This window comes from Oryctolagus cuniculus, chromosome 14 (assembly GCF_964237555.1).
Source record: "Oryctolagus cuniculus chromosome 14, mOryCun1.1, whole genome shotgun sequence".
NCBI lineage: Eukaryota > Metazoa > Chordata > Mammalia > Lagomorpha > Leporidae > Oryctolagus > Oryctolagus cuniculus.
This window is the reverse complement of record NC_091445.1, coordinates 80,868,913-80,883,718: the sequence shown is the minus strand read 5'-3', so window position 1 is coordinate 80,883,718 and position 14,806 is coordinate 80,868,913. Positions and strand designations below refer to the sequence as shown.

Below are 14,806 nucleotides of genomic sequence, written 5' to 3'. Positions count from 1 at the left end.
GTTCACAATGAGAAAAATTGTCTAGGCTAATTTGAAAAGCAGCAAATTGTATATTTATTTTGGAATGGGATGACAAATTAATATGTCTGAAAGATAATTTTAAAATAAGAGCAATTAATTTATAGGGACTAGATTAGCAAATATTAATACTAATAAGAATGCTTTTTACTTAGCATTCCAATTATTTATAAATTAGTGATACTTTTTAAGTTTTATGAAGCCTATGTTCAACAAATGTACAGCAAATACTCATTATTTCTAGTTCAAGATTTTGGACACAGAATACATGGGTTTTTGTTTTCCTCATCCCTTTCCATTACCTTATTAACAGTAGAAAAAATAAAGGTGTATCACGTACAACAATAAGGAGAATGTGAAAGAGATCATCATTAGTAGAAAATTTCCTCTGATTTCTGAAAGATGGGAATGGTTAGTGCTGATCGCTGAAGCAAAACAAAGACAACCATTAAGAGGAATATGTGTGAAGAGGGCTATCCCAATGAGGAGACTCAGTGGCCTGGCAGAAACTACCAAGGTTCCAGATTTGGATAAGCTGATGCTTATGGGCACTGAAAATGGGAGACACAGCTATAATGAGAATGTTGATCAGAAGGATGTACATCACTTTTTGCAGCCTAACCAGTCATTAATACAACATAATGGCTTGAAACACCTCATTATTTTGTTCACCATTCTGCCAGAACAGCAGTTTTGGCTAGACTATCCAAATGTATTCATGAGTTTTCACTGTGAGTTAGCTCTTTTTCTACAGATTGATTGGCTGTCAGCTAGGATGATGATGGCAAGTGGGCTTTGAATCTCATAACTGATCAGATTACCCTGGGCTTGTTCACTCCACGGCTGAACAATGTTATTATTGAAATAATCAAATGTAAACCGTTTAATGGCCTTTCATGTCTGTGTTGTATTGTATTGTTCAAATAGATTATAAGACCAGCCCAGATCCAAGGCATATGGAAGCAGATTCCATGTGTTGATGAGAAGAGCAACAAAGTCACACTGCAAAAAGTGTGGCTACAGGGAAGGGCTCAATCATGAGCCCTTTGGGATGTAATACAACGTTGCTGTAGTTTTATCCTTCCCCCCTCATCACATCTGTCCTTGAGCTTTTAACAGAAGGCCTGGCTTTCAGCCAGCTGTTTATCATCACCCCAACAATAGGAAAAAAACTGGTTTATTTAAGTCCTTGATTAAATAAGGAATATTTAAATAATCTCAAGAACACAGAAACTTTGCATGGAGACTGATCATAATGGCTGACCCAAGACAACTAATCAACAAGCCATCTCTGTGTTTGTAGTTTCCAAATATTGGAATGACTCTTATATAAGTCAGATAAATCTTAACTGCAGATGAGAGTTTAAATATTTTCAAATTTGGCAATGTTAAAAACACCAACCAGGGACCTGTGTGCGCAGGCAGATCTTTTAGTCTTTGGATTCTAAAGTTCAATGTGATGGTTTCTGTCCTCACTCTGCTAGCCAAACCACTGTATCATCTATCACCAATGCTATTTCCATGTCCTAGTGGCTCCAAGACAATATAGGTTGATCTGGCGGCTCAGTGGATGGCCAACAAAATTACCAATCCTCACGCTCTTGCTCTCCTTTTTGAAGACACTACAAATTTGTTGCCAAGACAGTCTCCTGGCATCCTCCTTCAGATTTTATGCAGAGGAACCATCTTAACCCGCAGGAAGCCAAACAAAGGGGTGACCTCTCTTTATAGACCCGGGGCTCTCTGAGGAGGCTCGTTGGGCTCATTTCTGCCATCCACAAAGGGTTTCAAAGAAGTATGCCCTTTCCTGCCCATGGAGGCAGATTGGGAATCTTCTATAAACAGCCATGCCCTCTTGGGTCATGCCCAGGAAATTTCAATAACTGTGTTCCCACTAAGGCACTGTTCTGAAAGTATACCAATACTTGTTCATCTCTGGTACAGGAACACATCTCCATCAATAGTGCACACCATCCTATCACGTGTAGTCCAAGGTCAGTGCTATCTTAGAAATTTTTGGGCTGCTGTAACAAAATACCAAAGACTAAATACCTTATAAACAACAGGACTTTATTTCTCACAGTTCTGGATGTTAGGAGGCCCAAGATCAAGGTACCAGTCGTTTGGTGTCTGATGAGGGCTTTCTGGTTTGTAGAGGATACTTTTTAGCTGTGAACTGCACAGGCAAGGAAGTAAAGAAGGCAGCTTTCTGGTGCCTCTGTTATGCATGAGGAAATAAATTCTATTCATAAAGGCTCTTCTTTTATGGTGTAATCATCTCCTAAAGACCTCACCTCCCAATACCATCACATTGGTGATTAGGTTTAAACCTTTGGAGTGGGGAGATGGGGGATCCATTCAGACCACAGCAAGTGCACAGGACATCGATTATTTTGCTTCAGAGACATTTTTTTAACTGCATTGATTTATCTACATGGCACCATAAAAAGAAAGGAAACCAAAGATCTAAACTTATATCAAAGTCTTTATGTGACAACATTGATTAATGGTCACAGTCAATACAAAAAATCTCAGCAGACACCAAATGTTTGCATTCATCACACTTTAGAAATTTTCACCTCAGGTCTACTTGCCACATTTTGCAATTTATTTTGTTTTTGAGTGACAAGAGAGCAAGCTTAACTTCAAAGATGTGCAAACTGTGCATTTATATGGGACCTATACCTAAATGGGCCTACAAATTAGAGATCTGGTCCTGTATGAAAGAGAGCTCAAAATCAAGTCACAAAAATCAAATCACAGATTAGATGCTGAACTTATGCCTGAAAAATGTTGAGAATTTAAAGAATGTTTCAGTCACATTAGTAATTCTTTCTCTCATACGGTCAACATTTCTTCTTCATCTGCTCTTGGGCTGTAGAACTGTTTAGTGTATCATTGTTGGCTGTCTCTTTCCCACTCTAAAGATTTAAAGACGTTATGAGTACAGCTATAACTGTATCAGGTTTTCCATGAAGATTCAGGAGTGTCTTTGCCAAGCTGTCATATGAGCTCATGTATGTTGTTATATGTAAACACATTTTGTAATTGCATTTAGTGCTGATATAAGCAAGGGATGCATATTTTAAAAATCTGGGTTTTCTTTTTTAATTTGAGAGAACTACATTTTGCTTCACTACTGTTTAAATCACTATAATAATATTGATGGCAAAATTAGTTTGCTTTTTAGTGAACTATCAAAGAAATAAAATAAAACTCTATTTTTTCTTTGGTATGATATGGTGTAACTATTATTTACTTCAAAAATTATACTATTTGCCTGTTAAAAAACAGAAGATACTTCAAATTAGTCTGACCCATCCAGATTTAAGGAAATGTTTAGTAGCAAATTAACTGGCTTTTGGCATTGGACATTCAGTCTGTACCTGGAAAATATGGCTTCGTAGTGAACATGGGCTGTAAGATGGATGCTGCCCATCTGAGCTGCAGCCAAAGAAGCCAGCCACAGTGTGTTGGAGTAATTGCTACTAACTGCTGTAACTGATGAGACCCGGAATCTCAGCGCATAAAACAGGTGATGTATGCAAAGGCAGCTGATGTTTCTGGGGGCCAGCTGCCCTCCACCCAGAAGCTGCATTTGTTGCTTCCACTCACCTTACTTACGTTCATGGTTCCATGCTTGGGAGATTTGGTCTAGCTGTGGACTCTGGGGAGCAAAACTGAATTTTTCTGACTTTCTGACACTCACCTCTCCGTGACACCCTGTCATATCCAAACGAAACTGTCTTTAACAAATTTCTTAAAACAACTGTTGCATCCATAAAATAATAAGTGCCTGACATACTATTTGGTAGACTTCTAATCTATCCCAAGGTCGTCCATATTGCCTCAGAATTATGTATTTCTATTAGGCGTCCCAATATTAAAGCAATTTCCAAGATGAGAGAAAATGTTTGCAAACTACACACTGATAAAGGGTTAATATCTAGAATCTATAAGGAGCTCAAGAAACTCAACCACAACAAAACAAACAATCCAGTTAAGAAATGGACTAAGGATATGGACAGGCATTTTTCCATTGATGAAATGCAAACAGCCAACAGACACATGGGAAGATGCTCGGGATCACTAGCCATCAGGCTAATGAAAATAAAAAACACAGTAATGTCTCACCTCTCCCCAGTTAGAATGGCCAGCACCCAAAAATCAAAAAATAGCAGATATTGACTGGCAAGGATGTGGAAAAAGGCACTCTGACAGACTGTTAGTGGGAATGTAAACTAGTATATCCATTAAGGAAGACAGTCTGGAGATTCCTCAGAAATCTGAAAATAGATCTACAATATGACCCAGCCATTCCACTCCTGGGAATTTACCAAGAGGAAATGAAATCAGCATATGAAGGAGTTATCTGTGCCCCATGTTCATAGCAGCTCAATTCACAATAGCTAAGATATGGAATCCACCCAGATGTCCATCCACTGATGACCAGAGAAATTCAGACACACACACATATGTGTGTATGATGGAATGCTACTCAACTATAGAAAAGAATGAAATCTGATCTTTTACAATGAAATGGATGCAATTGGAGACTCGTATGCTTAGTGAAATAAGTAAGTCCCCAAAAGACAAATACCATCTTTTCCCTGATTGTGGTTACTAACATGCAGAGTACAGAAAATATAATGTATATGAATGAAATTCACATTTTAAGATTTGGTTATTGTTTGCAGTCCCTGTCTATACTCCTGAGGAACAATGGTTTTTCTACTTACTACTATTTGATGAATTCTTTATTTAGTGGAGGGTTAAGCTTGTGATTGTAAAGTAAGTTGAAAATATGTCATTGTAAAAATTAAAAGAAAAATAAGGAAGGAGGAGGGAGAGTGAAAGCGAGAGAGGAAAGATAGTGTGGAAAGTATCATTATGTCCTTAAAATTTATATGTGATGGGGCCGGCGCTGTGGTGCACTGGGTTAACGCTGTGACCTGAAGTGCCAGTATCCCATATGGGCACCAGTTCTAGTCCCGGCTGCTCCTCTTCCAATCCAGCTCTCTGCTATGGCCTGGGAAAGCAGTGGAAGATGGCCCAAGTCTTTGGGCCCCTGCACCCTCGTGGGAGACCTGGAAGAAGCTCCTGGCTCCTGGCTTCAGATTGGCACAGCTCTGGCCGTTGCGACCATCTGGGGAGTGAATCATCAGATGGAAGACCTCTCTCTCTCTGCCTCTCCTCTCTCTCTGTACCTCTGACTTTCAAATACATAAATAAATCTTTAAAAAAATGTATATGTGAAATAAAGGAAATTTTTCCCTTTATATACATTTTAAAAATTGGCCAAAAAAAAAAAACACATGTATGTGATTAATGTAGCTGATCAGTATAGTGCAGGAAATAAATAAGGCTCCATAATAGCATATGGCAGGCAATCCTGACCACAAGGAAGCCTTGCAATATGAAATGAATTTTCAAAGATGAGAAGAATGAGGATTTCACTTGGTCAAGGGAAAAGAGAAATAGATGCAAGTGTTGCCAGCAGAGAGAAAAGTAAAGCAAAGACTGGTTTTCATATGCACCACTTTGAATCCCAAGCCCCATCTGCCAGCAGCACAGAGTGAGTATAAATATTTATTTAATCAAATGGGAACTTGGTGGATGATATTGACATATGTTAATTTCAAAGATGTACTTCACCAAATTGCCTTGTTGGTCGGCCCAGTTTAACTCATAATCAAAACTGCAAATGTACCTTTTTGTTTCAGACACAGAAAGTGTCTGTTTAGAATCATGGTTTTCTCTGATAAAGGATGCCTTGAAGATAGTGATTTATTTCATTCCCATTTCATTTCTTTAACTATATGTCCTAAAGGAACAGGAATTTGGTAGGGTAATAAACACTCAGATAAAGTGTGTGTTCATAAAAATTCTGTGTAAATTTTAGTTCTTGCTGTAAAAAACAGAGGAGTATCATAGAAGTAAAAGCTTTTGTTTGGTATTTAGAGTGCATTTTTTGGCATCTGTGACTTGTGATACAGACCTCAGGCTCAAATTCAGTTTTTATATTTCAAAGATAACTGAATTTGGCATAGTAACTCATCAATACTTTGTGGCAAATCCAGGATAGCTATATGATCCGACAGATACAATTCACTATTTGAATCAAATGTTGAATATGTATTACAATTTAGACTCTGCTTGATACTTTATTAACTCGGACAGCTCATCTTCTGAAGCTGATGGGGTTAAAATTCATAATCAAAGGCCTCTTAAACTCAAAAGCACCTGTCTCCAGTTCTTCCTCCTTCTCAGGTTGTTGCTTCTCTCAGGCTAGGATCTTTTTTGAGATTAAAAAAAATGACCCTTTGAGCTCAGCAGAGCAAAAAGCATAGCCCATATTTTGTTTAGGAAGATGGTCTTTCAAATTCAATTCTGAGAACTTGCCTTTACCCTGAATAAAGTTTGTTTCTCATTTGGATACTGGCATAGAAGCCAGGATAAGGGGATATTCTAGATGATTTGTTAATGCAACAAGTAAATGAGGAACAGGTCAGTGAACAAAGTTTCTGTCCTCACAAGGCTTACTTTCTGAAAGGTAATTAAATCAGATTGAACCAGCCTCTCCAGCTATCACTTAGCCCCATATTCCCACACTCATACACATACATAAGGGAGGTTGGCTTCAAAAAATTTGTGGAAAATGAAATTAAGAGTAAGTTTATTTTGGCACAGAAATTTTGAAATCCTTACATACTTTTTTCCATAATGATATGCACTTCCAATTAATATTTTTGTTTTTCTTTTAAAGATTTTATTTGTCTGAGAGGTAGAGTTATAGACAGAAAAGGAAAGACAGAGAGAAAGGTCCTCCATCCACTGGTTCACTCCCCAGAGGGCTTTAATCACCAGAACTGAGCTGATCCAAAGCCCGGAGCCAGGACCTTCTTTCAGGTCTGCCTCGTGGGTGCAGGGGCCCAAACACATGGGCCATCTTCCACTGCTTTTCCAGGCCATAAACAGAGAGCTGGATCAGAGGAAGAGCATCCTGGACATGAACCAGCACACACATGGGATGCCTGCACTGCAGGCAGAGTCTTAGCCTGCTAGGCCACAACAATAGCCCCCGTTCCATTAACATTTTAAAGACCTCTAGTATGCATGGTTTCAGAATTTTTTTTACAACAAAATGAACTTTTAATTCCATTTAGCTTTGTGTGTGTGTGTGGTGTATGGCTTGTATATCCTTGGCATATTTTAAAATCTCTGAGTGGGGCAGGTGAAACTGGAGAAGGCAGGTAAGACTGAAATTGATAAAAAGGGAGAGTTACAGATTAGGTCAAAGAGATCATGCAGGACTGGGTAGGTCACTGAAGGGGATTTACCTTTTACTGTGAATGACATGGAAGACCATTGGAAAGTTTTGTCCAAAGGACATAATCCTAATTTAAGATTTATTGAGACCACATTGTCCATAATGTGGAGAATAGATTAAAGCAATCGATATGCAAAGAAGATCAGTTACGAGGTATTTTAAGTTGTAGAGAAGCAGAGTCTGAGTTAGATGTTATCATATAAGTGATTTATTAATGAAGTACCCTGAGAAGAAATGCACATTATGGAAGCTGGGGCACAGGATAAGACACAGGGAGGGTGGGAGAAGAAAGGTAAGACAAACAGAAGTGTAGATACATTGTAAGTCCAGACTCAGCATGATCCCAGGAGGAGCTCTGAAGAATGAATGATGTTACAGAATGATTGTCCCACCTTGAGAAAGGGGGTCAGGCTTTCGTATCCCTGCATTGGTAGATCATTGGCTGTTGGCCAACCGTGGGAGGGATTTCAGAGCCTTGTAATCATCTGTGTGGAAAGGCTACCCTTGGGTATTGCAAAGGCAGTTCTCCAGGGCTGCAGCTCTGGGCTGTTTAGCAGTCAATATTCACAACTTCTGGAACATGGGTATATCTGCCCAGGAATGGGGGTCTGGGGAGAGGACCAACAGAATCTGCTGCAAAGACAAATGAAGGAGATGATGATAGCTTGGGCCAAGGTGGTTACTGTATTTGTAGTGAGAAAGATATTGATATATTTTGAAGATACAGTTGCAAAGATTTGATGCTCAATTAATGCCAGGTGCAAGAAAGACAGAAGTCAAAGAAGACTATGGATTCTGGTCCAAGAAACCACCAAAGTTGCTATTTAATGAGATGGAAAGGGGAAGATTAGAATTTGCATGTTACATTTGATTATATATATAATACATATATATATATATATTCAGACATAATAGTGGAAAGTTTGGGTAGGCAGTTGGATTTATGAGCCTGAAATTTAGGTCTGCTTTGCAAATCCAACTTGGATATTGATAAATTTAAGGCTGCAGAGTTACTGCAGGCAAATAAAAAAGCCAATCTAGTGTTTTGAGGTTGGAGATATGAGAAGCAGTAAGTGGAAAGATATTGAAAAGGAACAGCTGGTGATGCAGAAAGACCGTAGAGAGTGAGGGGAGCATTGGAAGTCGATGAAGACCATGTTTCTAAAAGGACAAGTGATTAACTGCTGAATGCTGCTAATGACTTCAGTAAGTGGTAACTGAGGATTGACTAATAGATTTAGTGGTGAGGAGGCTCTCCCTGACCTTGATAAGAACTGTATCAATAGACTACAGAAGACAAGAGCATTTTGGCATGGATTCAAGAAGGAATGGAAGAGTAGGAAGTAAAAGTCATGAGTGCTGACAGCCCATTAAAGTATTTTAATATAAAGAACTTAGGCAGAGAAATGAGGAAGGTGGTGTTTGAGATCTCATAGGGATATATTACAGTAGGTTTTTATGTTGATGGGAAGACTTCGGGGAAGGAGGAGATAGGTGATGCAGGAGAGAGGGTAAGAACTGGAGCAGCATTCTTGAGTTGCTGAAAATAAAGAGATCAAGCACATATATGAAGTGTTTGGCAAATGTAATGGAAGAAGCAAAGGGAAATTAGTACATAATTTGTTATTCTCAAAGCAAGCAGGCTATATTTCAAAGAAATGAGGAGAGGGTAGAAGCTGTTAAAAGTTGAGGAGAGCTGTGAAATATTGATCTGCAGGCAAGAGTGTGAACTAGTAGGATTTAGAAAGGTTTCTGGACAGCTCTGACAGCAGAAAGTTTGAAAGAACAAGTTTCTGAAGTCCTGAGTACATGGAAAATTTAGTTTGAGGGAAGCCTATTAAAACAATCACAAAGAACATGAGCAACTGAAGTGTGAAATTGGCTACACTTCCAAGGATTAAAAAGAATTGTGGAAAAGCCAAGTCTTATGTTTCTATAAGAGACCAGGGTCAATCGGACCCACTAATTTCATTGCACAATTCAGTGCAATGCTCAAAATATTGACAAGCATACCACACCACTGTGGGAATTTACAAATTAGTAATTTACAAATTACTATTTGTATTGAAATATTAAATGACAATATTTTAGTTGTATCTTTTAATTTTTAAAGTGAAAGATAATAAAGCATTATTTTGTGGAATATTTTAGGCCTTTTCCTTAGCCAAATCTTCTCTTGTGGTCAGAATCAAATGGACAGAGTTACTTCAGAGTGAAATCAGAAAGGTTACTGTGACAGGGAATTAGGTTTTTGTCTTGCCTTTGAGTATATTTATCTAAGAAAATTTTGGAAAAAATCCTCATGGGTTAAATAGCTGGTCATTCTTTACCATGGCCATGGTATTCAACAATACTTTGAGGTAATTCTGTGAGTTGCAAATACTCCCTCTCACGTTATCAGTAGCTGAGCATTTTCCTGCTTTTCTTGGGCCCTTTAACACATGACTTCTAGATCCTCATCTCCCTCCATGGGGACTGCGCACTTTGTGGGCCCAGAGTCATTGTCTTTTGTGCGTACCTGAAGTTTATTGACAGGAACTCTTACCTAGAGTACCTTGGGCCCCTCCTCCCTGTAACTGCTCTCTTCATGAGGCACAGCCAGTTCTGCTTAATGCCTTCCTTGGACATGTGAATTTGTTCTAACACAATAGATGCTTGAGAGAGGAATTTGATGCACACCTGAAGGAGAGCATGGATAATTTCAGTGGCTGCATGTATCACCACTGGGATGCATAACAATGTCATTTTCTCTAAGCAGATGAAGGTTGTGCTAATTGATTATTCTTTCATAGCCAGAAATTTTGCTTGCTTTTAATTAATTAAATGCCAAGGCAAGACAGCTATTAAACTCTGAGTCTGCCTAAAGGTTCTTTTAATTGTTTCTGTCCCCAGGTTTATCTTACTGTCTATCTTTACATCTTCTCTTAGAATGAACTCATGTATCTGTGGATTTGGTCCCATTTATGTATTAATGGCACCCAAATAGGCCTTTGTATGATTAAAGAACAAACTTTTCCAAGTCACAGATTTTGATGTATGTCTAAATGTACTCCAGCCGTCTGAAGTTCCTTAGGTATAAAATTAAACTTAGTGTTTCTCCTACTTACTTATGTGTGCTTGTGTGTGTGTGTTTGTCACACATCGTTACTGTATGTATCAGCCACTATCCTCTATGCCTTATTTGTATTAGTTCATTTATGTGTATAAAACCATATGGGGTCAGTCTGTTTAGTATTACAAATGAGGACACTGAGGCGAAAGATGTATTTGTAATCCAATGTCAGTGAGGAACTGGGTTTTGAATCCAATCTAGCTACAGACTTTGTCTCAAACTTCAGAAGGACAAAAGCCTGTAAGAATTATTTAAGCTTTTATTATAATATCAAATTAAAAAGTACATTTACTATCTAAAAGATATAGAGGTTTTGTTTACAGAAGGTTTCCAGAAAACTTGAATTTTTCTTAAAGTTACTCTTCTTACATAATTACTGATTTTTTTAGTGAGTCTCTGAATCTTTTTTTTTTTAAAGATATATTTATTTATTGAAAGGCAGAGTTAGAAGGAGAGACAAAGAGAGAGATTTTCCATCCACTGGTTCACTCCCCAAATGGCCACATTGGCTGGAGTTGAGTCAGTCTGAAGCCAGGATTTAGGAGCTTTTTCCAGTTTCCCACATGGGTGCCGGGGCCCAAGGACTTGGGCCATCTTCCACTGTTTTCCCAGTGCAATAGCAGAGAATTGGATGGAAGTAGAGCAATTGGATCTCCAACTGGCACCAGTTGGAGTGCCTGCATCATCAGTGGCAGCAGCACCAGTCCTGAGTCTCTGAATCTTACCAGTGTTTCTTGGTATATTGTCAAATTAGAAACTATGCATGAATTATGTCTATACTGGTCTGTTTTCTGTTGCTATCATGGAATGTTTGAGACTGAGTAATTTATAAAAACAAAAAGAGGTTTATTTTGGCTCACAATTTTGCAGGCTGGGAAGTCCAAGGTCAGGGGGGCTTCTGATGGTGACCCCATGGGTAAAAAGCCAAAGGACAAGTGGAAGTGTGCACAAGACCCAAAATGTGAGGGATCAGCTTGCTGTTTAAACACTTGCTGTTGGGGTGACTTAATGCTGTCCCATGAGATGGGAAACTCAGTCCCATGATGTAACCTATGGACCTGTTCACGAGGGCTCAATGCTTCATAAACTAAATCCCCCACCCCACCCCCCACACACACTTGGCCTTACATGAAGTCAGGTGGGGACAAATCACAATCAAGCCAAAGCAATATCCACCATGGTTTTCTTTTCTTTTCTTTTCTTTTCTTTTCTTTTCTTTTCTTTTCTTTTCTTTTCTTTTCTTTCCTTTCCTTTCCTTTCCTTTCCTTTCCTTTCCTTTCCTTTCCTTTCCTTTCCTTTCCTTTTCGTTTCTTTTCGTTTCTTTTCTTTCTTTCTTTCTTTCTTTCTTTCTTTCTTTCTTTCTTTCTTTCTTTCTCTCTCTCTCTCTCTCTCTCTCTCCCTCTTTCTTTCTTTCTTTTGACAGGTATATATATATATCATAGACAGTGAGAGAGAGAGAGAGAGAGAGAGGTCTTCCTTCTGTTGGTTCACTCCCAAAATGGCCACCAGGGCTGGTTCTGTGCCAATCCGAAGCCAGGAGCCAGATGCTTCCTCCTGCTCTCCCATGTGGGTGCAGGGGCCCAAGCACTTGGGCCATCCTCCACTGCCCTCCCAGGCCACAGCAGAGAGCTGGACTGGAAGAGGAGCAGCCAGGACTAGAACCTGGTGCCTATATGGGATGCTGGCACCACAGGCAGAGAATTAACCAAGTGAGCCTTGGCGCTGGCCCCTCTATCATGGTTTTCCAAGAACATTGAACAAGGCCTCTGATTCACTGGGGAAACACAGAATGTAAGGTTCATGTCACCAAGTGACTGATGATAGATGATAGTCAGATGGTGGAGTTCTCTGACTATCAGGCTAACATGGTTTGGGGCCTGTATATTCCTGCTCATAGCAATGAAAAGGCTGCTCTGGACAAATGACGTGAACAGCAGCTCCATTTAGGAAGGGTCAGCTGGTCATGGGCAGGCACTCCCTGATTACCGCAGCCTGTACAGACCTTGAGTGCTTTCTCCTGGAGGTTCTTACTGTCTAGCATGGTGCTTCTCTAATTTGGGGGCATGTCAGGATTTTGTGGCTACCTTGTTATAATGTTCTGGAGGAGCTCCCTACCAAGACCCCATCCCTCGAGATTCTGTTTTAAGAGAGGACGATAGCATGCATAAAACTACATTTTAATGAATATCGCACTAGAAGATAATGATACAAGTGGTTTGAAAAATGCTGATCCAGTGGCTATGGAATGGATAGAAATGCCAGGTAAAAATGGTCTGATTGAGGATGATGGTAAAGTTAAAAGGTAGAATTTCAATTCAGAAAGACTATTTGAGCTCACATATTTTACTTTTTCCTTCCCAAATTCTCACTAAGCACACATTCACACACACACACACACACACACACATCTGCATTCATTCACAAAAATGGAAAAGGTTTTCATCCAGAGCTCAAACACTGAGAAGCATATCTGCTAGGTACAGTGCATGGAGGACCAGGCAGAGGAATGCAGCTGTCAGCTTGGGATCCCTAGAACAAATGGAAAAGCCTTTGAGTAAATCAAGCACAGGTGACTCCTGGCAAAACCTTGGCAACCCCACAAGTGTGGCAGTGGAGGAGCCAAAGCAGGCGGCTTTGCAGGCAGCTTCCCTAAATGTCTACCTTAACAAACTCTTAGGGAAGCCGAAGTCCTCAGAGCAGTTTTCAAGAGAGGTGAGTTGGCTGTCTTCAACAGTGATCAGTTCTGGATTGTTCTGCTTAAAGAAAGCAAAGTGAAGAGAACTGATGACAGAAGCTTCTTCAGTTAATTCCCGCTTATAGGAAGTAGGAAGGAGACAGTCACCAAAGCTGATATGAAACTTGACATTTATCCATTGAGCTAGAAGCAAAAAAAAAAAGGGGGGGGGGTTGGGGGTGGGGGTGTTAAAGAAATAACTAAGCAATTAAGAAATCAGGTCATCAAGGGTTCTCTAATCATTTCAATTTGCCCCCTCCCCTTTTGTGAGTTTGGTAGTACAAAGGAGGGAAAGAGGGTTGGTGGCTGCAGGGGTGATCAGAGTACGGGCATTGTTATAGGCCTGAGGTCCTCAATAAACATCTTGGAAGAGAAGACAAGGAAATAGAAAAGTAAGCTAAGAAATATTCAAGGTGTCAGGGAGTGAGGTGATGTTTGATACTGGAGCATGTATTGTGGGATCAGGGTCTCTGGGGTTAATCAAAACCAAATTCCCTGGAAATGAGGTTGCACATCTCATTCAGATTTTATTACCATTAATTAATCTAAAAATAAATAGAAAACATAAGGTAATAATTCTGTATTATAGTTTGAGTGGAATAGGAATTGATTTATAAAATGTTGACGTATTTTCTAAAAAGGGCGAAGACAAAGTGAAAACATTAAGTGAAGGATTGCGTTGACATGGAATGTGTTTGGTAGACTGAAATGAAAGTGATATGTGCTAGATTCAGTATCTAAAGACACTAAAAGAAAAATGAGGAGCTAGTAGAGCTTGTGGGAGAAAGTAGACTGATAATTCATTTTTTAAAGATTTATTTATTTTAGTTGAAAGCCAGAGTTACAGAGAGAGGGGGAGGGAGGGAGGGAACAAGGTGGGGAGGGAGGGAAGGAAAGAAGAAGGGAGGGAAGGAAGGAGGGAGGGAGGAAGAGAGACAGCGAGAGAGCGAGAGAGAATATCTTCCATTGTCTGGCTGAGTCACCAAATGGCTACCGTGTCTGGAGCTGGGCTGATCTGAAGCCAAGAGCCAAGAGCTTCTTCTGGGTCTACCACATGGGTGCAAGGCCATCTTCTACATCTTGGGCCATCTTGCACTGCTTTACACGGTGAATTAGCAGGGAGTTGGATCAGAAGTAGAGAAGCCAGAACTGCAACTGGTACCTGCTAAGCCATAGTGCCAGCCCTGATTGATATTCTTAAGCCTAAGAATGGAAAATGAGGTTGGCCAATATTGCTATTCTTATAATAAGCATTCCTTTCTTTAGGAAAAAAACATAAAATAATGTGAAATGCTCTCCCAAACATAATGTTAACTGAAAAGTAACATATTTGTAAGATACTGTATTAATATTCTAATGATAATTATTTGAAATTACTAATGTGTATGGATAAAGAAGAAAATACTGGCATTTGGCTAGGACTATGCAATTTGGGATATTACTATTTTTCTCTTATAATAATTTTGGTCAGAGAAAATAGTAAAAGTATATTCAATATTAGTTCATACTTGGAGGAAGTAAAATATTTTATTCAGGTCTTTTAGTCCCACATTTCTTGAACAGGTTGCCAAGGGATTAACAAAAATATTGCTTACTTCATACCATTCTGCAT

General features: G+C 39.4%; 1 protein-coding gene across 10 annotated transcripts in view; it reads left to right on the top strand.

Moving 5' to 3' along the window:
- PDE4D (phosphodiesterase 4D) overlaps positions 1–14,806 on the top strand; it is a 1,654,385-nt gene that overhangs the window by 458,558 nt on the left and 1,181,021 nt on the right. The window lies entirely within an intron of this gene.